This window comes from Oryzias melastigma, linkage group LG23 (assembly GCF_002922805.2).
Source record: "Oryzias melastigma strain HK-1 linkage group LG23, ASM292280v2, whole genome shotgun sequence".
Taxonomy (NCBI): Eukaryota; Metazoa; Chordata; class Actinopteri; order Beloniformes; family Adrianichthyidae; genus Oryzias; species Oryzias melastigma.
The window spans coordinates 18,143,744-18,167,907 of record NC_050534.1 but is presented as its reverse complement, the minus strand read 5'-3'; the positions used below and the strand labels follow the sequence as shown (position 1 = coordinate 18,167,907).

Sequence of the window (24,164 nt, the reverse complement as noted above, 5' to 3'; positions counted from 1 at the left end):
TTGCACCAGACCAAAGAAACCTGCCGAAGACTCTAAAGTTTATAACACTTCACCTGTAAAACAGGTGACCCACTAACAGCTTCTTTATGTTGCAAATATCAGATGCTTTGATTCAATGTAGAAACAAGAAAGTTTCAGTAGTTTTAAAATGTGTTAAAAACACCTTGCATTTCTGCAGGAGACTAATAGAAAACGTGTTTTGGACCAAAATGTGTAAATTACTCAACTGCACGTCTAGCGCAGACGTGGAGTGTGAAAGTTCTTACAGTTCTAACAGTTCAGCAGCAGTTTCGGCATCCATCCGCGTTCACACCTGTCTACAGTCTTCCTTTCTTTCAGTCATGTGGCCTTCAATCATTCCTGCTCTTCCCTTCTGCATTTCCATGACAAAAAAGTGTAATAATAATCTGCTGCTGTTGGAGACTTAATTAAAGCTTGTCACAGGTCCATTTCACACTAGTTGATTAATGCTCACGGCCGCTGTGTTCATTAGCATCTCAAAACATTCCTGGCTAATACATTAAAATTAACAGATGATGTATGAAAATGATCTAGTTTGGATTTTCACAACATTTTAATTATGCTTTTAATTGAAATGATCAATTATGCAGACAGCCATATATTGCTGTCTTGTTATCAATCAGCGCAGCGCAGAGACAGAAGACTCGACACGATGCGTTTGATGATTAGAGGGACTGTGATTGTCCGGATCATTGACTCGGAGCAGACATGTGGTGGGGGGAAAGTCCGGGGTCGACCCTGAGGCCTGAACCCTACCGGCTTTTATGGGCCACAAAGAGGTCCAGAAAACACAACATGCCAGCAGGCGGGAGAGTGCCGTCACCACGGATCAGGCTGGCACAGAAGAGGATGTCCTTTTCTCCAGTCGGCAGTGAAATAATCAGCTAAGAAATGACACATATTAGTTGGGATCAGTCCAAAACCAGGAAAAGTGCAGGATAATGGTTTCTAGGGAAAACAAATAACAGTATTTGTGTTTTTTGAGTTAGCAAATAAAATAAGTATTTGTAATAGTTTGTAATTTACATAAATGTAATAGTTTCAATTTCCTGATAGGCATCTGCACAGACTTGAGTAAAGAGAGTATGCGAGTACTGGACTGAGTGGCCCCTCCTCCCTGGGGTTCCAAACAGGAAGTACCTGCTGGTTCCAAGAAGTAAAAATCCCATAGACTTCGACAGAGACATAAACAACTATTACTCAGTCCTTCTGTTTGTCAGAATAAACATCATTTTTTTATATGTTCTTGATAATCCTACTTTGAAAATGTTTTTTTCTTTATTCCAAGTTTTTCAAATTATAAACTGGCCAATCAGATGCCTCAATAAAAGTAGGCGGTCTCACATCGAATGAAGTGTTTGACAGATTCTGTCTAGCCTATTATCAAGTGGTAGGGGTGTGCACGTCCAACAAATTCACTGCTGATAGGCAAAAATGGTTGCCATAGAAACGTTGACTCAGATACTCTGACCAATCACTGCTTACTAACGTCTGACTTTAACATGGCGGCATTCACAATGTGAAAAAAACGGCATCTGAATTTACTTTGTTTTGCTCGGGGGCGCAAGTTAGCCAATTTCTATGTGTGACATCACACTCACTCAGTCCAGTTCTTATATACAACCAATGGTAATTTGCTTTTTTAAGAGCAAGATATTTTAAAAAGACACTTAGATCATCTTGCTGCATTAAAAAAAGGACCCAAGACAAACACAGAAGTTCCTAGGTGGCTTAAAGCACCAAAAAAAAAAAAAAAATTTTAAGAAATTAATTAACCTGAATAAACATTTAAACATTAGAGAAAATCTACAAACATCTAAATTGCAGCTAAAATTAGCTAAACACTTTCTAATACCAATAAAACAAACATGTGTCTCCTAAAAAGGCGTTTCTAGAACATGTTTAACTCTTTAATACTGGATCTTTAGCTTTAGTGGTTACATTTTTTGATTACCATGATTCTTTAACCATTTACGCAATTAAGTCCAGCGGATTCTGAAGCAGACAAAACCATCATTGCTCCATTTTTACGCTAGTAATGTGTTGCATAACGGAGCAAAGCTCATATGAAAAGCAGCCATTCCCTGCATCAGAATCAGAAGATTCTGGCTGGTCGCATAAGCGGTTGAAGGTTTGCGCGATGTCAACCTTGGGTGTTAAAAAGATAAAATGTTCCAGCAAACGGATACAAAAAGCTAAAACTAACTTAAATACTACCATATTTTTATTTTTTAAAAATCAAAATAGTAAGCTGGCGTAAGATTTTTAAACCATTATTTTCTCGCCAGCTAAAACCAATAGAAGAAAATCATTTTAAATTACTGTATATTATTTTACTATAACGGCTATTATATTAAAAAAGGTAGTGCTTAATTTTCTAAATATAATAATCTGTTAAAATATCAAATGTTTGTATATTTATTTTTCCGGATTTTTTTGGATTTTATATTCTATCAAAATTTGAGAACTTTTAAATGTTTAGTGCTCTAAATTCAGAAAAGAAGCAGGACAAAAGTCTCTAAATAATGATTGATTGAGTTTATTTGAAGCATTGATTTAAAAAGTAAATCACAGATAAATCAACCTCGTGTGTGAAAGAGCAGCGTCTCAGAACGACTCGGACGTCATGCTTTCATCCGTTTGCTTCCGTCCGAACTTACAGTAGAAATGAAATAAAGAAAACATGAGCCGTCATATGCATGTGACCGTCAGCACACAGCACTGTACAGCAACACTCTCCTTAGTGTCAGTCAAGGTTACTGGAGCGAGACCGGGCCGGAGTGATTGATGGATGGAAGAGGAAGAATATGGACGGGCTGGAAGGAGGAGTGAGCCCGAGGTTAGACGCCATCACAGATCTGACAGACAAGAGGAGCCTGCAGGGTGTAATTCAGTTCACTAAAAGCTCTTAAACCTTCAGCTCCAACCATTTCCCCCTCCTGTCCAGTGAGGGAAACATGGGAGCAGAAATGTGACTGGCATTGCATTTTGTTTCCAATTACACAGGTGGTGTAAACACTGACCTCCATTTTATTCCTCATTAGTGTCTATGTTGTTTTCATTTCCCATTTTTTTCTGATTGTTTGCAAAACATATATCTGTCTGAGGAACCTTTTTTCACATTGGTGACAAAATCCTGTCTTCTAAAACAAATGTCAGATGGAGGGAGCAGTGGGTTCTCATGTATTTTTGCAGAATATCCCTGCCTCAAAGTGATGCCAAACTAAAACAAAAGCAGCAGTGCGAACGATCAAGGCATTCGGTCCAGGTTTTTAGCTGGCTGGCAGTGAGATGATGCAACCGCTTGTAAAATATCTCAAAACGTGAACGAGGAGGAGGATGTAGCTGTGGAGTACAACAAACCTGTGTGGCTCCTAATGTAGTAAAACAAGTAAATGCTGGCCCTCTCCAGAGACACTTTAGGTTTTAGTCACAGCAGCTCCAGTGGGTGGATGTGGGATGTTTGGGGCGAAAAAGAGTAAACCTGTATGCAGGTGGTCCGTCCAACATAAAGGTTGTAGACAGCTCATTGAGCCCGTAGAGCCAAATAGGGCTGCCACAATTAGTCCACGACTAATTTGATAGTCGTTTGGTTGTTACTTTATATTATATGAAGTCAGAGTGTAGTAAAGTTGAACGTTATAATGGCATTCTGCTAGCTTTTTGGACTATTTTGGCTTTTATTAAGGTTTTTTCGGCTAATTTGGAGTTTAACTAATATTTCAGCTACATGCTAGCTGTTTTGGCTAACAGGCTTTTTTCAGTTTTATACTATTTTGGGGTTTAGCTAGTATTTTTTTTATTTTTAGTTTTTTTTTAAAAATAGTAGTATAGTATTTCAGCTACATGCTAGCTTTTTTTGCTAACTTAGGCTTTTTTCAGTTTTTTAGGCTAATTTCAAATTTAACAAATATTTTAGCTGGCTATCAGCTTCAGTGATTTCAGCTATTAGCTTTAGTCATTTCAGCTATCAATTTCAGCATCTTCAACTATCAGCACTATCGTCTTTAGCAGCCAAATTTAGCTTACAGCATTCAGAATAGCATTATCACAGGTAATGCTATATATCTAATTTTTAATTAGTTTAAAACTATTGATGGTTGAGACGTGTGCTTTATATCCAGTTGGACATGACCCGATTAGTCGACTAATTGGAAAAAATTATTGGTGATTAGTCGACTTTTGAAATAATCGTTTGTGGCAGCACTAGAGCAAAAAGGCTCAAACATATTTTTTTCTACGGGCATGCTGCGGGCAACAGGTCATTGCTAACACTTATACAACACGTTGGTAAAGGTAAAGTAGCAAACAGTTAGAATTTAGGAAATTATATAATTAGAATTTAGTTTTTGTGGGATCATATGGGCGTCCTAAATGCACAAAGTCAGTAAGAAGCCAACACTCGCACCTTGGTACCAACAACTAGAAAGTGGCTAAAGAACACTATGCAACAGTATCACTCGTGTATCATCGGCAACTTACAGTAGCCTTATAAATACCTCTTATAACGTCCTTATAAATCCCTTGAGGTGGCCGTAAGTACCAATAAATAAGTGAAAGACACACCTGTGCTCTAAAGACATCCTCCACCTAAAATTGTGTTTTTTCTTGTGGCAGTTTGGGGCAAAAATAAGTTTAAAAATGTTTGAGTATTTCTTTATTCAAGGATTCAAGAGCAGGTGATTATAATGCTGTTTGAAAAAGCTTGTAGCTGTGATGTAGAAACAAACACCTAGAGCCTGACTGAACCAATGGGACTGAACATTTAGCTGGTTCTCGCGAGATCTTGCTGTTCTGGTGCGGTGTAGTGCTGCTCAAAGTGTGCTGTACTGCCAACTAGAAGTTTAGGTGGAAAATAAAAATAAGATGCTAAAGAACGCTCATAGATAATTAAATGTCATGTTGTCAGCATTTTAAATAGATACAAGTATCGCCAAATGAAATATTGCGATATATCACCAAATCGATTGTTCCCTACACCCCTACTAAAAACATAATCAGAATTAAAAGACTGAAGACTGGGAAAGCTTATGTAACAGATTAAGATGATGGGAGTGGCTCTTTAAGATATTATTGCTCTTCTCTACGACCCAGAATACCCAAAACTCACAGCTAACGATCAAGTCAACCCAAAGAACTAGTGTATCAGACGAAAAGGCTTTAGTATGTGGATGAGTCTTTTCTCTGAACTGTAATCCTAGTGAATTATGGGTATTTTTGCACTCTGTTTATCATATCAGGTAACAGAGATGGTGTTTGTGCCCACATTTGTGGCTGAGGATTTAATGCCTGTTGCTTCTATTGTACTGAAGCAGTCTTCCAAAACTTTTCTGGAATGTTTATTTTATTGCACCATAAAAACCCAGCCTGAACACTAGTTACTACTCAACACGGCGCATGTTACCAATCTTCACACACAGGTGTTCTCAGGTAATTGACTCAAAATGCAGAAGTACAGATTTTGTTCATTTGGCTTCAGATTTTCTGGAGCATCGCATTTGTCCCTGAAATTCAATCACGACTTTTGGCAGCAGTTGAAGGCGATGATGAATGAATAAAACATGAGCTCGGTGTGCTGCGGTTAATGACACTGGTCTGGAGCGTCGCTGTTCCTGAGAGCAGGTAATGCCAGGTGAAGAAAATGTATTTTTGTAGCTGCTAAACATTTCAGATATAATTTTCCACTCAGCTTCCAGGGAAAAAAACAAAAAAAGGCGTTTGTATTCTTGGGTAATTTGAAAGGGAATGTGAAGACTGCATTTGCTTTGTAGATCCTCACCAAACAACAAAATGTCTATTTGTGCACAAACATTTTAGAATCCTACAGCCTCTTTGTTCTGTTTGTAAGGGAAGGAAAGTTTGCTAAGTTATTTATTCTTCCATCTAACTCTGCGTGACACAGCATGGACTCTTTCAATTTGTCTCTCCTATAGTGACTCTCCTTAAAGTCCAAGTGGACATCAGAGATCTGCGATAACTCGCATTTTTCCAGAGTATTTTGCTACATTAAAACAGGACAGAGGTAATAAAAGAGCCTGATCTGTTGATAACCTCCTGACCGGTCCCTTTCTGAAAGAACAGACTTAACGTGATAAATTGTTCTTTAATTGCAGAAAAGTGGGACTGACTGGAAGCAGCGACTGAGGTCAGCGAACCCATTATATAGAAAGCTGCAGAGCAAAACACTGTCATTATAAACATAAAGAAAAGGACTGTGGTGAGCTGCAGCCTGAAGACTGTACATCTGAAGAACACAGGGCAACACGAGTCATGGAAGCTAAAGGCTGCTTGCTGGTCGTAGTGTTAAAGCTGAAACTGCTCTTAAATGTCACGGCTGTTTCTTTTTTTCTTTAAACAGAGGTAATTTGTTTTTCGAACAGTACCGTTTTAAAAAAAACTTTTAAAATACTTTAAAATTTCACACTCTGCAGATGGATTAAACCATGACATGTATCCGTACTGCAGGTCTTTGGGTTGTCCAGACCCGCTGAGGGTCGTATAGAGGAGCAGTCACATGGTAAAGGCTGTGCAGGTGTGTCTTACAGTTCCTTTGAGGATTGTATACCCACCTTAAAGGGCATATTTTATTTTATTTTATTTTAAGCCTTTTAGAGTAAACTATATACATATATATGAAAATATATCAGTTTTGACACACAAAAGTACACTTTTTTAATGAAATATGAGCTCCTTTTCCTACACAGAAGTAAGACGCCTCAATCTCTGAGGAACCACCCTTTGCTACTTGTAGGTGTGTCCATTTCATGACGTCAACTTAGACCCGGCCACAACAGCGAGCCGTTGTTGTCTCTGCAGATTAGGTGCAAAAGGGAAAAAGGGAGCGCTTCTTCTCAGAGTTGATGCTAAAATGAAAGCCGATCACCACTAGCTCCGCGGAGAAAGTGGGTGTGTTTGTTGGCTGTGTTGACTCTTCTTGGAAGGGGCTGTTCCCACATGTTCATCCGTATGAACATGTGGTGCTCACAGAGTAGGGTCTTACAGGAATGCAAAATACCACTTTGGGGTGTTTTTCATGAGGAATTAACATTATAATATACTTAAAGCTGAAAAAAAAGGTATTTTTGCGTGATATATTGGCCAAGAGTGGACAAACATTTTGACTCATTCGCCACAAAGGGCTCTAAAATTTGACAGAAGGGGCAGATGCATGAAGCGTTTTGGCAATCCACCCTATAAGAGAAAGAAATAACAAGAAATCTGGGCCAAAACACACAAAAACGTTGATTAAAAAATGAATATCTATCTTTTAAGGCAGAACATTTTGGATTTTTTATTTCAAAATGTGCGGCTTTTGTTTTCATATAGGGCCAATAGGACCAATGTGTTAAATTCTGCATTCATGTGGTGTTTGAATGATGGGAAAAATGAATGTCCAACTAGGAAAACACACAAGAACATCAGAAAAACAAAAAATCTTTTAAACCACATGAATGCAGAATAACGTTCAAGGTCAATAGAGAAAATAAAACGCTAAAATAGATTTTCAGTATAGTTTATTCCATTTTGGTGGGCCAGCTTAAATAGTTTGGCCAGTAGTTTGCCCAACCCTAATATAGGCCCTTTAAGGGGCATCCCCAATATGGAAAGTAGTGTGTGGTGTTTCATGAAGTATTTGTACGACTAATGTAAGCTTTCTGCTCAGTCCGCAGGATTTTAGGTGTTGAAAAATTGAAAAATTCGATCGTCACGCTGACGTCTCACCTACTTTAGCCTTAACCTTGAGTATTGCATAACCTATTTGCTCTATGGAATTCCCACACATTCTACGACCTTGATATTTTGTGTGGGTCACCTCAATTCCTCGTAGAAGTTTGACCATTATTCTCCCACGGACATCCTGTAAGGCTAGACATCCGTAAGGACAATTGTGACTAAGGCTTTATGTGTTCCAGCTCAGATAAGAACAACAAAGACTTCTTTTTAGGATCCTCTGTTCGTCACGGTGCAGCCTCAAAGCGACCGTCCTTTGATAGACTTCTGTTGCAGGTTCGCTTCTCCTCACCGAGTTTTCTCAATCAGCGCCGTGAAGAAAGAGGAACAAGGAGGTTCGGAAGCCTTTAAATGTGTTTTCTACAACTACCTTTTGCTACCAAAAGACGTTTTTTTTTTTATCCACATTACAATTAAAGCAAAATAATTTCAGAAAAGAATTAATATGATTCTTTTAATTGCTTAACTTCAAATGTACTGATTTATTTGTGAATGCTGGCCAGCCTTTTCTTGGTGAGTTCCTATATTAAAGGCAAAATGAGGCATGTAAACATGGAGGCCGACACAACACCACCCACCTATTCTGCAAAAATCCCAAGCTCCACTCTGCAGCCAGTAATTGGTTTGACTCCTCTGAGCTGCCGCAGTCACAGGGTGAAAGTGTAAGAAGAGAGGTCACCAGACAGCCCACTGAAAAGAAGTTTCCTGAATCTGTGACGCCTGGTTCTCGCTCGGAGCGGCCCCTTCAGGAGACCGGAGGAAGATCTGACGGAAGAGTGAGGAGAGCACCGAATCTGTCAGATCCTTTCACCCCACAGTCTCCTAACAACACATCTGAGGCGGTTTGTACGGATTCACATTGTAGAAAACAACTTCCTTTCCATGTCTTGGCAACATTCTCCATCAAGATGAAACTATCCAAACAAATAAAGAGTGAAGCTGAATATCTGCTGATAAAACAGGTCGAGACATTTTGTCCACACAAATCAACAAAAATGACAATAATTAGACTTCATAATAGTGATTTCTATGCAAATGATTTCTGTTGTCATAGACACAATGATATTAATAAAGTAATATTTGATTGTGATGGTTTACTAAAGCTATAATTATGCTTTTCTGAGTACATATTAACTAAAATGCTTCAATCAATGAATCTAGGGGGAAACTGTTCCAAATCTACAACTTTATGGTTTAATTTTATGATTTTTTTATATTAAGGACACAAAAGAAAAAAATTAAATTCAATTCTATGTATTTAGCCCAATAACACAACACAGTTGTCTCAAATGGCTTTTTCATAGTTTCTCTATGGGGTCATTCTGGTCAGGTTTGATGGATAAAACAACTGTGCATCATCCGCATAACAGTTAAAATTAATGTTGTGTTTCCTGATTATATTTATGTACGAAAATTTCAATGTGCAAATAAAGCTAACTTAGTTGAACTTTGACAATCAGAGACTTGGATTTGGTTGTAACATATTAGTAGCGTCCTTTTTAACTCACGGAAGTGCCAACTGTAAGAATAATAATTGTGGTTTGTACCCAGTTGTAATTATACAACACCAAGTTTTTATAAGTTGGAATAGAGCTGTGAAAGAAAAAGCCTGGAGCAAGACTTGCACTGCTTTGACATTTGGCTCCAATCCTCTTCCAAGTGTAGATACATGCGCTAATATAAGGTAGCGGCAGTCGAGTGTGAACACCACATGCTACAAGCACATCCCAGAACTCCTGTCCAGAGCGTTCTTGGATGTGCAACACACACCTGGTGTAAACTCTAGGTTGCTCTCAGATCAACTGTTTCCACTCTTCCCCAGTGATCGCAGGTGTGCCTCAGGGTTTCTATCCTGGAGCTTCTACTTTTTATTGTCCATCTACTTCCCATTGGAAATGTTTTCAGAAATTTAACAAAGACTTTCACTGCTACACCAACAACACCCAACTCTTGACTTCCAACTCTATCTCACCAGTCGTTTCTCAGAAGTTAGATCCTGGTTATCCTTGAACGTTCTTAAACTTAACAGTGACAGAACAGAAAGTCTTATTTGCATGAAGTCAACATTTCTCATTGTATCAATATCTGTTCAACCCAAAACTCCATGCAAAAAGTCTGAGCGTAATCCTGAACAATACCGCCTCCATCCAGGCCTGTAGCTTCGTCATTGACTATTGCAATTCTCTCCTCTTCTGCCTTCACCACAAATCCCTCAACAAACCCCAACTGGTCCAGAACTCAGTCACTTGGATAATTGCTAGAAAAAAACAACCTTTCAACTGCATCAAACTTTTTGTACTGAGGTTCCACTAACTCCCCAGCGAATGAAGAATTTACCACAGACTCTTGCTGTTTACTTTCAAGATAAACTTTGCACCCCCACACCTGTCCAGTCTCCCCTGACGTTTACTCAGATCCCCATCCTGCTTTCATCAGAATGTTCCTTCAACCCACATCAGCACCATGGGGCAGCAGAGCCTTCAACAACCAAACTTTAAAACTCAGTCCTCCCAGCTATAAGAATCATTGACCTTCAAAATTAAACTGTAACTGGTTTTATTTTTTTACCTGTAGCTTTTTTCCAATGATTTTAACACCTATGACCCTTTCATTGACTTATATTGTTTTTTATTTGTACAGTGTCATTGTGTTACTATGTATTATTATCATAATTATTCCTTTCTACACCAGGTAAACTTAAACGTTGGCCAATTTAAAAGAGCTTATGCAGCTCTAAGCATTCAATTTCTCATCTAGAAAATATTGACGCACAAAAAAAGTAATCTGAGGTAATATTTCTACACAAAATTAACCAAAAATGTGCCCAACTTTAGCTGTTAAGATGGAAAGTGAGTCTGGCAAATTGCTACTTAAGGACCAAACAGAGAACCCATTCTGCAGACATTCTGAATTTATATTTTTAATTGTTAAAACAAAGGTTTAAAGGCTTCCTCTGGCCTTCATTTTCATACCTCCATTAGCCTTATTTTACATTCTGTTAAACACAAGGCAAGCCTTCTCCTTGTGTTAGACTAAAAATGCAATAAGCTGTTGCTATGCAACAAGTAAATACAGTTCAGGTGTGCTGCTCTTGAGTTTTTTTGTACCTTTCAGTAACCTGTGTGCGCTGAGTGGAGCAGAAATGGCCTTTTCTTGTAGCTGTTAGCCCTCTCCTCTGCACAGAAAATAAAAGCCCCTGATGGGCTGAAATTTTTTAGAAAGTTCCTGTTTTCTTCCAACATCAAATATGGAACATGAAATGCTGTTTTGCACAGAGCTGTGATGACAAAAGCAGCACTGTCATTTCCCTCAGAGCTCACCAATGTGGAGCATCTTCAGATCCAAGACTCTGGTTATCAGCTTTTCCCAAAACGACAATCTCACCGCGAGAAGAAAAGCCGTGCGGACAGAAGAGGAGCAGGACAACATGAGAGCCAACTCTCCATCCATCTGCTTTTGTCATTTTCTGGCAGCTTTAGCCTGAGTGTCGCCTAACATGCCAAACATGTGGACATCACGGCGCTGAAGAAGAAAAACAGGAGGCATCACGGAGATATGACGATGGCGTTAAGCCGTCCACGTGACCAAACGGTGTTATTAACTCACCAGTAGTAAACACTTAACTGCAGCATATTTAATTATGCTAATGAATACTATACACATGACCCTGACTAGTTATTGGCTCTCTCAATTAGGAGACATGCATGAGGGGAGAGCAGAGGGAATGAAAGGAGTGATGTGGGGGTTGCTGTCCATGGGTGATAACAGACGCCAGAGAGAAAGGTTGGAGCAGCTTTTTGTTGTCGCCTCAGGGGGTAAAGGGTGCTGCTGATACCCTCTGCTCCCTGAGAACGTGAGGCAGTGCACAGAATCATGAATGCATACGACCGAGGACAAATGTGACTCTAGATCCAGTTTAGGATTAGAACTGCAGCTGTGAGATCAAAGGTTTCTGTTAAGTTCATGACAAGGTTTAGACCTTAAGCCTCATGCAACCCCCCCCTCCGTTGTTCAAGTGACCACTTTTAGCGAAAAAGTCTGTGTAAAGGTGTTTAAATGTGAATTTCAGTTTCAAACTTTCATGTTCAGAACTCCCGCATTCGGGCAACCGTTCTTGGGCTCTATGTACAAAACGCGCGGCCACTGAAGGTGCATTGAGAGCTAAAAAATTTGACCAATCACGGACTGGCATGTGGTGGTGAGGTATAGATGGCATACTTTTTAATTGGAGGAAGTGACAACCGTTTGAAAATTGATCATGGAGGAGAAACTAATAATCGAGGGAATTCTATGACACCAAGTCTTTCGTACATCGCAATAGAGATCTGAAAGAAAAAGCCTGGAGCGAGATTCACGAGATTTACTCCGCTACGACATTTCAAACCAAACTCTTCCAACTGTACGCGGTGGACATAATGGGCTAAGTGGGCATTCAAAAATGGACATTTAGTGTGTTCAAGACTGGTGTCATCGCATCATTCATCACAACTTCCAACATGGGCATACATGGGCTGTTTTTGGGTGAAACATGAGTATTAAGATCAGAGACCGCTCCGTCAACTTATAGAGCTTAAGTCTACTTTTGTCATAGGATGGATAACACATCAATGTACGTCTTGGGTCATCTGGACCCCATAAGATAGCACAAGGGTTAAGACTACAATAGCATATCACAAAAAGCCACCCCACTGCGACATAAAATGTACAGCAGGTGGCTGTGGAAATTTTAGGAAAAAAGTAAAACTTTTATGGCGACCGGATGATTTTTCTTTAAAAGTTGACATTGGTCAATGGTCAACCAGGTACATTTCATTACCTGGTCATTTCAGTGACAGGCAGGGATGAGGACATAAAAAAGAAATAAAAAATTGGGCTACAGCCGGGCAGCCGCAGGTCAGTGGCAGCCGAATCGCCGGCTGGCAGCAGCTCTAGCTGGACGATGTGTAAACGTCTCTGGACGGCGGCTGTCCATATTAAGGGCCTTTAGGGTTAAATAAAAAAGTATGCCATTCTGCTCGCCTGACGGCCACCTGACAGCTACTGTCAATATTTATGAGCATGCCAACAATTAAAAACAATGTAAAAATCGTGTGGCATGAAATCTTGAAGATTCTGGCGATGTCTCCCCTCCACGCCGGATCTCTACAACCCTCCACATCCTGGACAACCCAAAAATTACTGTACGTGTGCATGTGACTGAGGCGCTTTGGCTGATATTGCTAACTAGGGCTGATCACAGCTTAATAGATCAATAAACTATCCATAAAAGTAGAGATCGATCTAACACATAAAGCTCGAGTCTGCTAGCTTGATGCTAACATATAATGGGATTTCCAATAACGTTTGATTTCAGGAAATTATTAGCGATACCCAGATCTACTGCTGACAGATACTGACGATACTATTAATATGTGATGAAGACATTGCTACATTAATTTCTAAAATAACCTTTCTGACTTCAGCCCTTCCTTTAGGACTCTGTCATCACAAAAATGTGAAATCCAACTAAAACTGTTGCACATTAAACTAAATCAAGAAGTTATAAAAAAAAGTAGACTGTTTCCAAAAAAGCAGGATGCTAAAAGCTAAAAAACGAATTGTGTTTGAAACATTACTTTTAATTTTTGCAGCTGGAAAGTTAAATGTTGGTTGGTGGGGGGAAAGTAGCATTTGGAAACATTCATAAATAATTATTCATGGCAAAAAAAAAAAAAACATAAGTGGAGCCACAAAGAGGAGTGCAAGTTGATTAGGATGCTGTTTTCCATGAATATTTATCTATCAAACACCAAAAACACTAATTTCTAAAAACATTCTGACCTTTGAGTCCGGTACATTAAATTATTTGACAGAATTTGTTTAACCAAACAAACTCTCATCATCCTCTGTCACCGTTTCTAATCAGCTTTGCACAAACAAGTGAAACTTAAATGTCAAATTTCCATCAATACTCTTTTTCTGGCTTTCTGTTTTTGTTCAGCTACAGTTAAAAAGCTTCTGCATAAAAAAAAAAAAAAATGACATTCAAGAAAGTGCTCTTTAATGACCTTGCACTGACATTTACATTTGAGTTTGTGTTGCAAAACACCACTACTGCCAGAGGCATGTTGTAATCTTCAGCTGAGGGAAGCGCGGGCCGAGAGGAGTAATTTGTCAAAATTGCAGCAGAAAAACGATGCGGACAAAAGCGGCAACACTGCTCATGTAAGAGCAGCTCATTCACTTCTTGGAAACATGTTTGTAAATGACAGAATTCTTAGAAACACACCGAAATATGGGAGTGAAATGAAAAGGAAACTGATTATTAGGGGGATTTGTATGGAAACTGGTGATAATAGTGGTGTCAAATGTAGGTTCTCTTACAAAAAAAGACCTATATACAAGTTAAAACCATTTTTTTACAAAATAAAAACATAATGGAGGACTATATATATATGTATATATGTTTTCTTCTTCTCATTTCCTTTCAAGCAATTATTCATAATCTATTTGACAATAACTACATTTCATGACATCATAATATGTGCTGTATGTTTAAATGTAAATATTTCTATTTATGATAGGGAGCAATTATAATGTAAAAAATTTAATTTCTTATGTTTTCTCATCAATGTATGAATTAATATCTTCAACAGTTTTGATATATTCAGGTATTTTCTTTTCTTTTACCTCTTTGTTTTTTATAGCTTGAAATAAGTTAATGTTAAAGACATTGATTACATATGAGAACTGAACTGAGTGGCCCCTCCCACTCCTGTTCCAAACAGGAAGTAGCCGCTGGCTCCAGAAGCTAAAATCCAACAGACTTTTATAGAGAAGAAGAGCTATTACTTAGCTACTGTATTTGTCAGAATAAACATTCTTGCTCTACTACCTTTATTTTGTTTGTCTTACAAAATTGTAATTTTTTTTCATGATATTTTTTTATAATTTATAAACTGTCCAATCAGGTGCCTCCATAGAAGTATGAGGTATTTCCTTCAACATTAAAAACATTTGACAGATATCATACATCCTGCTTTAAGAGGTTCGGATGTGGACTTCCAACAAGCTCACTACTGATTAGCGTGAGTGGTTGCCATAGAAACCAACTTGGACCAATCACTGTTTATTAACAACGTCTGTCTCCAACATGACGGCGTCGCAAAAAAATGGTGACAGAATTGACTTTATTTGATTGGAGCTGGAAGTAAACCATTTTCTATTGGTGATGTCACACCCACTCAGTCCAGTTCTTATACAGGCATTCTCAACTCGTCATATATGGACGTATCAAACAACAGCGAGTTGGGTGTCCCCAACTCGCTGTTGTTTGACGTGCTGGCTGTTGCCACAACACGTTCATTTTACCTGTTTAAGTTATTCAAATTTGATTTGAGAAAATAAATGTGAAGTGAATACACATATTTAGAAGAATCTATAGAAAATGCTCGGATGCATTAGAAATATTGAGCAAGAACTTTGAGAGAAGTGGTGTAATTACTTATTCAGATCACCTGGTTAGGCACTGAACACCATTTTTCATGGGCTCAGGTGATCATCAGTGCCGCTTCATTAACATGAAGCTTCCACCAGTGCAGTGCCTCTGCCTTGCAGATTGTTTCTTCAGCAGCCAAATTATTAAATTTGTCATCCCCTTCAGTATATCATCTAATCACCACATGAATACTCTTAAAAAACAGGATAGTGGTTTACATAATTAGCTTATTCCATTATTGTTGCTTAGTTTCTACGGCAACTACTGTATGAAACGTGTGGTGCTATCCACAGAGGGTGGGGCTGAAATCCCCTCCTCCTCCTCGGGATCTGTCCGTGGTTCTGAATCCATGCTGCACAGTCAAGATGAAATAAAAGAAATTCAACCGGCTGGTGGGCTGGGTGGAGCGAACCTCATCTTAGTCAGGACTGTCTGAAAGTGGCAAACAAGCCAGGGTCTCAGCGGGTGGGAGGCTCCACGCCCTGCTTGCTTCTGAGCTGTCACATGTGTCACACTCTCATCCTCAGCAGGATGGGGGGTTGGGGAGGCTGAGTACATTCCACAGACAGGTTCAAAATGATTGTTAGGGAAGGAACTAAAAGGCGTTCGTCAAAAATATTAGCTTGAATCAATTTTTTTCAAAAACACTTGTCCTCTTTGTACTTCCTGTTGCTGTCTTTCATCACTGAGTGACACATTGTAAATGTGCATCCGGCGGGATGTTGTGTGAAAGGAATGGCTGATCCCTGCTCATCAGGGGGGCAGACCCTACACTATCCCCACGTTCCCCGGGGTAGAAAAGCCATCCAATCAGAGCGGACGGAGAAATGACTCAAAGAGAGCAGACCGCACTCAGTGGACCGAGAGGAATCGCCTGCCGCTCTGGGCTGGAGAGCAAACATCCAGAATGGAATGATCACCTTTAAGCATCAACACATAAGAGGTGTGCGCCCACTCATATTTTCCACCAATCATCAGTAATTTAACTAAAAAAAAAACATCCCTCTTCTGCATAGACCTACTTTGCAGCGTTTGAGATTTATGAGACCTGTCATTACTCTTCAGTGTTGGCGCCCTGTAATAATTCACCAAGCAACCACTATAACAGTGCAAGGTTGAATGAAGGTCAGAATAGTGTCTACACACAACACAGTGTTTTTTTGTTCACACTGGAGTTTAAACATTCTGTCATAAAGAAGGAAGAAGACGAGCAGGCTGAACAAGAATCTAAAATATTTATTATCTAATGATGTTAGAAGAAAAACTCCAAACATTAGACTCTGAAAAAAAATAAAAAAAGAGAAGTCTACGAATGAAAATCTGGTTTTTGGTGTGTTTTTTTATTTACTTCAATGCTGTTGTGGCATTTTTCTGATAATGGAGGACATATTTTAGCTCAGAATTAAATTTCGGAGTATTTCTTTATTCAAATCGTTGTGAAATTAATGCAGTTTGAAAAAAAGAAAATTATCCATCTAATACATCCACTTGTTGACAATTACATCCACGTATGTCTTTAGTTTTCCTCGTTTGAGCTGACATCTGGATCAAAACTGTACAGCTGGATAGCTCTAATATTGATCTCCATTTTTGCTAAACTGCTAAAGTTAAACTACATTCACAGTGCCCTTGACAACACGAGTTAAAGTGGCCTCTTTTAAATAAAACTCCATATAATTATGCGTAAAATGCACATTTCAGGCTTCCACCTTTAAAACGCTCAGGACCGTTTTCGGGCTCTATATACAAAACACATGATCGCTGAATGTGCGTTAACATCTGGCAACAAACCTGTTCATGTCTGCGTTTGTTTTACAAATAAAGACAAATCAAGATCACTCTCCTGACATCCATATCTATAATGCAAGGATGCTAGTAATGAACCGAACCGTTTCTGTTTTGTGCACAAATCGCGAGATTTGCACCACTTTAACATTGTGCACCAAATTGTAGATGGCAGACTAGTAAACAGACAAAAAGAAAAAAAAAGAAAAAGAAGAAGAAGAAGCCCCTCTCTGGTTGTCCAGTGTGAACACAGTGGAGTGGGTCCTGGTGGCAGAAAAGATGGCGGCTGAAAATCATTAGCCAGAAGGAAGTCCAAGACCAGACCCAAATCATTTTACAGATTTCTGTCAGAAAATACTCTGTTTTTGGTCAGCAGCTATGTATTTTTTGTTTGTTTGTTTATTTCTGCATTTTAAGCTTTGAACCTTTAACACCTGAGGTGTTTCGGTCAAAACCCACGATGCTCTTTGACATTAGCTGACCTGCAGTAAAAAGTGGTTTTTCGCTGGTAAGCAACGCTTTAAAATGGCTTTTCACTAAAATGCAACACATTACTCCTATAAAGTAATTTTATATCCGTGTTAAACCACTTTTCTCTGCGACAGAGCTGATTCACGTTGATTGTGTAAAGGGTTGAAGCTAACACTGGTCTGGAACTAAAGCTCCAATGTGAATGTCGTAACAGTTTTACAAATCTCAACCCTTTTGTTAACATCCTTTAATAAAGTCTTTACCATCTTTCAATAAAAGTGGCTACAACTCTGAAATCTTGTGGAATTCCCGTTTCATTCACTATCTTTTCTGCAATCAGGTCCTCCTGACACAATGAGCAAATACCAGATGTGTACGTAGTCTTAGGTTGGAGGTGTGAGGGACTGTAAGCTAGCAGGAGAGAGTGTAAACAGAGAGCTTTCAGTTATGAAGAGGTGGGATTTCTCCACCCACAACTCAAAGTTGAATTTCTAATGAACTACTGCCACTCTGCAGAAACTATGTACCAGAAGACAGCACAAGTTTTTTGATTTTGACAACTGGGAACGCTTTAACGAAAGCTTAAAAGATAATCGGAGACTTTAAGGGATTTTCTCCAACTCAAATCTGTTTTTAAATGAGTCACTAAGGTGCTGTGAATAAAAGAAAAGTGATGTGACCTGAAAAACGAAAACGATGCTTTTAAAATGGGTTCAAAATAAAAGTTGAAATTTAACTGAATAGGTTTTGTGTTTGATAAAATCATCAGAATTTGTGTTTTGTTGCAGAAGCCAACAGAAAGCATTACATCCCTGACCCCAAGATGATTCAAAAAATGTTAGAGACGAGTCTGTTCAGAGTGGCAGAAAGTGGAAAGAAAGGATTTGAAACTTTAAGCCAAAAAAAAACACAAAAAATGTCTTGTGCAAGAAAAGTAGAGAAGATCTTTGCCTGATGATGCTTCCTAAAGGTAACTTTGGTGACGTTTTTCCTCCATAAATCTTAAATGATTTTTAAATTCTGGAAAACAAGAATCTGGACTCTCACTGGTATTGATTTCTTTTCCCAACACCCCTGATGGGGTGGAAGAGAGATCGACTAGTTCATTTCAGCTGAATCCGGGATAATGAGGCCAAAGAGAGGCGGGAAGAGATAAGAAATGACAAGGGGGAAATGACGAACAGCAGAGAAGGCAGCTCAGTGATTCAATTATTGTAAGTTCTCTGCTTTCTTTGTGATTAAATGACAGAGAAAGCAGACCATGGCATTGGAAACAGCAACACTCCATGATACAACTCTAAAGACTGCACGTCTGTTCTCTTTTCTGGAGGGCAATTACTGTCTCCTCTGACTATTCTGCTGCCACCCTGATCCTGAGGAGCAGCCGTTGATCTGGAGCTCGGCCCAACCCGCCGCACTGGGACTTTTCTTATCCCTGCCTGCCACTAATACCACATATTGCCAGATTCTGCTTATAATAGGAGATCGTGCTAATTTGAGTGCATGGAAACTAAAAAAAAAAAAACATAAAAGTGCTGCAAATGAAGACATAAGATGAGAACAATCATGAAAAAGAATGAAAAGATTATTTTTTCTAAAATGCTAAATTTAGTCATCTGTCAAAGCGCAAACATGCTTTGACATCTGTCAGCCTAGATGAGCTCCTGTGAAAGAGAAAAGTGCACCTCCTCCTCCTCCCCGTACTATACGTGACTCCTCCAGTGACTGTTACAGTAGTGTCCCGCGAGCCATGTTTGCTGACATGCTCGCGCTCAACGGAAATATCCATTTCAAACGGGCAGCTCAAACAAAAGCTCTCAGACGGCACAACTCCGCACTGAAATGTGTCCTAATCTCTTACCTGGCAGCTCGCTGTCTTTCCTGGATCCTTTTCCCAATCCCAGGTAGAGGTTCAGACAAGTTCTTCCTTCGCTGAGAAGGCTTGATGTGGCACTTTGAGGAAAGAAGAAAAAAAAGCAAAAACAAATCAGTGGCTGAGAGGGAAAAGAAAAAAAACAAAACAGCGATGTCCCCTTTTATTCAGCTCAAGAAGCACTCACGATCACACACTAGAACACCCAGTCAGCTCGAGCAAGCCAGCAGCTCGCCGTTCCTTCTCTCTCCGTGACACTCGCCTCCTCTTTTCCCGCCCACCCACTCCAGCCTCCTCCCCCTGCTCCTTTCTCTCCATCTCTGCCTCACTTGCTCCTCTTCTGTCAGATGAAATGCACACATCCCCTCCATCTCTCAGCTTCCTGTTTCCTGATATTTTTGCCACCTGCTCAGAGATCCTCCAACAGAAACGCCTCTTTACTTTTAGATTTCTGCACATCTGGAGGTTCCTCATGAAAGTCTGATAGCATCAGAATACTGCGATTACCTAATAATGCTAATGAGACATTCCTACTGTATATAATTAGCATACCAAAGCCGTCGCCGCCCCCCCCCGCCGCACTAATTTCTGATTTCCTGCTGAATTTTACCCACCACCGCCGCCGCTCACGTCCCGTTCTGGAGACAGGTCAAGGGCATTCCCAGAGTAAGCGTATGCTAATGCTCCGTCTTGAGGAGCGACACTCCCAGACACTAAGCCAGACCAGATGTGGCTTTCACTTCTCACAGGGAGAAGGGGAACACACGCAGAGACAAAGGCAAAAATCCGCCATGCTGTCGTGCCTCCACTCCAGCTGAGAGTCAGGTCAACAGAACCGAGTGAAGGTGACCAATGAGGTTTTAGCTGTGAGGTGGTGTTTACAGCACTAAAGCACAAAGTGATAAATGATCATGACAGAATGTAAACAGCTCCTACATTCCCCTTCAGGCTCAAACAACAAACCTAATGAATCTCTGACATCATAAATGTGAAAAGTGATTTTGGAAATCTGGAAAATATGAGCTGTCAGAGAACATGGACGCTTCTTCTGAAGCTAAGGACACACTGAGCATGTGATGTATGTTCAAGAACACAGGTACTTCAATGTGCGTTCAATGGTGTTCACACTGGACAAGCAGGGAGGGGCTTCTTCTTTTTCTATTGCTAAGTAACGCATGTCATCTGCAGTTGGTGCAACATGTCAAAGTGGTCCAGGCCTTTTTTTTTTCACAGCTTTATTCTGATATATAAAAGACGAAGGCCAAATCTAAATTCTTCCCTTACCCTACACCTTCTGCAGGGGTACATTTAGCCCTCAAATGGAAAATTAGGGAAAAAGGGACCCATCGTACATCACCGCCAAATCAACTGCCTGATTGGTCAAAGTCGACCTGGTTAAACTTGCAGCACATGTTCAATGGCCACACGTTTTGTACGAAAACAGCAACAGAAACGAACAGCTACACATCAACACAAGAGATTTGAATCAAGTAGCACAAAAATGATCGTTCATATAAATTACTCATTAAAAATCTCTGCATGAATGTGCTGCCGAGTCCGGTGTGAATGTAACTACAAGCGGGAAAAGCCAAAAAAACATCCATGTTTTCACAATAAAACTGTGTTTGTACCAGAGTGTTTTCAAACAATCCATTTTAGCTTCATCTAAAAGCACACCATCTGTGCTTAATGCTTCCAAAAAATAAATTAGGATACATGCAAAAATCTAAAAGCAAAATGTACCCCCCCAGTTCAACCGGAGCAACAAAAACTGATACTGGAGCTGTCCAGCCATGCAGCTTTGAGCCAGACGCCAGCTCAGATGAGGAAAACATAGACGTAGATGGATCTGTTGGTATGTATCGGAATGGAGCAGAGCAGGTATTTTCTACGTCACAAATACAATCTTTTGTAAACTGCGTGTAATTATGTACCCCTGAATCACAATAATTTGACTAAACAAATAGTTAGAAATGCTATTTAAAGCTTAATTTCCTTTATATATGTTCTCTTTCATCAGAAAGTGAACACAATAACATGCTAAAAACACCACTTCTATTTGGAGCGGGTCTTTAAAAAGTAGAAAAATGTTTCTTGGAAAAAGGAAAAACACTTTCCTAGACATAGAAGTTCTGTCTTAGAAACTAAGGACAAAAACATCTACATGTTTTCTCCCAAGAGATACAAAACCAAAACAAAAAAAGTACATTTCTGGTCATTTCTGAAGAGTATGTGCTTTAAATTATTCAGAACAGAGCTCATTAGAATGGAGATGAGTCTGAATTTCCATTGCAGATTTTTTTTAACATTTCCATACATACAGATGCATGCAGTATAAACCCTGGTTGACCGGTTGTGCTGGAGTTGTGAGTTTGTCTTGTGTGGCGTGGATGGCGAAGGGGGGGGTGGGTTTGATTTCTTGGTAAACTGATGGTGGCGACTGCAGACGTGCAGCCCAGCAGTCTTTTAGTTCCACACTAATGAGCATCCATGCAGAGTGCAAGCCCCCTTTCTTAAAGGCATTTCTGCCGTTCACAAACGAGGAACACAAATCGCAGCACTTTAAAGACAAGTTACTATCATGGCTCCAATATTGTATTTATATGAATGAAAAGAACAATTATTGAATTTATTATTCAAAAATAGGTTTAAGCAGTATAAAATGGAACGAAGTGGTTTCAAAAATGAGTTGGAAGTGTCTGTATATGCATAACTCAAACTTTAATAAGAAGGCTGGTCAGAGTTGCATACAACAAACTGATGTGAAATCCACTTTGTTTTTAATATAACAGATTTTCTATTGGTATTATCTCCATAGCAACTATTTTAAGTTTTTGTCGCCTGGGAATACCGAACAAACCAACACGAGTTTCAGAAGAATTGGAGAAAGTAAACTTTTGGATTTCCTTAGGAACTTAATTAACCACGCTCACATTTCCTAATATAGTCATTTCGTATGTTATATCATTTTGTTTAGCTCCTGCCAGGAGTTCATGCATTGAATTTTCACAGTAATATATTATAAAATGTGAGAGTAACATAAATCTACAACTTCTAATTGTAACATTTTTCTCACAGTTGCTTCACAACTTGAGAAGTTACAAAACGGTTGATGAAAATCCCTACGACAATATTTTTTTGTAGTTGGAACAAAATATTTTTTTATTAAAAAAAAAAATTCAAGATATTAGCCTTTTTTTAAAAATTCAAAGGTCAAGAAAGCTCCAACAGTGCTTGTAGACTCAAACAAATGTTTACTTTTTCTATATTGTGGGAAAACATAAAAATTGCCAAATCACACAATTAGGAAGAAAAAAAAATGGCCGCCAAGCCATAGGTTGCCATGATGTAATCTTCTTTCTTTTTATGTATTTATTTTGAGAGGGGTGGAGGTGTCACTATCCTCAAAATTAATTTCTTCCAGGTACTGGGTCTGTACACGTGTTGGTCAGTTTTTGAGCATGTTTCCAGGGTCAAATTTGCGCTCAAAGGCACAGAAATGTTTCCATAAGTTAAAACTGTATGTTCCTTGCAGACATCTGTATCCCATAATCATGTTTTTGCTTTAACAGAAATATGGTTTATGTAATTAATCATCTCTATTGTTCATGGAGTAGATTGCATAATCCTTGTTGCACAGTCACATCCACCAAACCCAACAAACAAGACTCTCGGCTTCTCTTCGCTCAGCTGTTGGACAGTGTGATGTAAAATATAAAAGAGCCGCAACAAAAACAAAACATTTAGAAAGTGAAGAAGATGACTGGTTGCATTTGTACGTCAATGTTTCTACTGGAAAAGATCAATACTTCTTTTAAATCGTAAAAAAAGAGGCGTAATGAGATTTCAGGGTGGATTGATTTCTCTTTACTTGTCATTAATTTAAAAAACAAACAAACAAACAAGCAGTGGAGTCGACAGTTGGATTCGTTTTATAGGGAAGGAACAAAAACCAAAGCAAAAGGTCAGAACATTAAAGCAGATTTGTTGAGTAAAAAATACAGAAGAATCACAACCAAAAGCATCAATTAAAAGAAGTTCAATTTGACGTCATTTTAAATGACATTTGAAATCTTTGGTAAAATGCCCTGCACGGAGCCTGCCACTCATTGTTTTCAGAGATAATTGCACACTGCTGATGGAAAATAATACTAATTATTTCCACAGTTAAACTTCTGAAAAATGGAGATTTAGCGTCAAATGTGTGACCCCTTCCTTCCGTGGTATTTTGGTTTTCAGAATGTCAGTCCGGAACAGTGAAACTATGGAGTAAAAGCTGAGTTTTTAAGCAGTAATTATTCTTGTTTTGGATTCAATTAGGATTTGTTTTGCTCGTGTTAGCAGCTGCCAACTTCCAAACGGCTATTTTTATCCTCGCAGAATAAAGTGACAGTAGTAATTAACTTTCTGATTCTTTTTTAGACGCCTAAGTGACAAATCAGAGCTCTGGAAATGTTGTGGAAAGAATCTGAAAGACAGAAACTGAAGCTTAAAAAAATGCTGCAAAGAGAAAAAAACTATGGGTTTTTCAATTAAAAAAGATTCAGTTATGCCTTCAAATATCAAGCATTACATGGTCTTAATTGATAAAGAAAACCAATTCTCCAGCTTCTGATTCCTTATGTCTTTGTTTACCAAAAAGAGAAAACACTGATTATACAGGAACAGAAGAAAAGACAAAAATGAAAAAATATTTTTGACTTAAAAACATCAGATTTAGTTCTGTGAGTTCAAAATAACTTCTCTAAATTGAGGAGGAAATTTAAGATGTCAACATTACAAGTAAGGTCTAAACAAAAACCAATT

The 24,164-nt window shown here is 38.9% G+C and overlaps 1 protein-coding gene across 3 annotated transcripts in view; it reads right to left on the bottom strand.

The window, feature by feature from the left end:
* Window positions 1-24,164, bottom strand: part of syt1a (synaptotagmin Ia) — a 219,143-nt gene that overhangs the window by 97,394 nt on the left and 97,585 nt on the right. For 2 of the 3 annotated variants that reach the window (XM_024284355.2, XM_024284339.2), the window contains exon 3: window positions 19,347-19,438. The gene's annotated coding sequence lies outside the window, so the exon portion shown is untranslated. Of the gene's footprint in view, window positions 1-19,346; window positions 19,439-19,545; window positions 19,744-24,164 lie in introns of those variants that run through there. The other variant, XM_024284347.2, reaches the window with a different exon arrangement.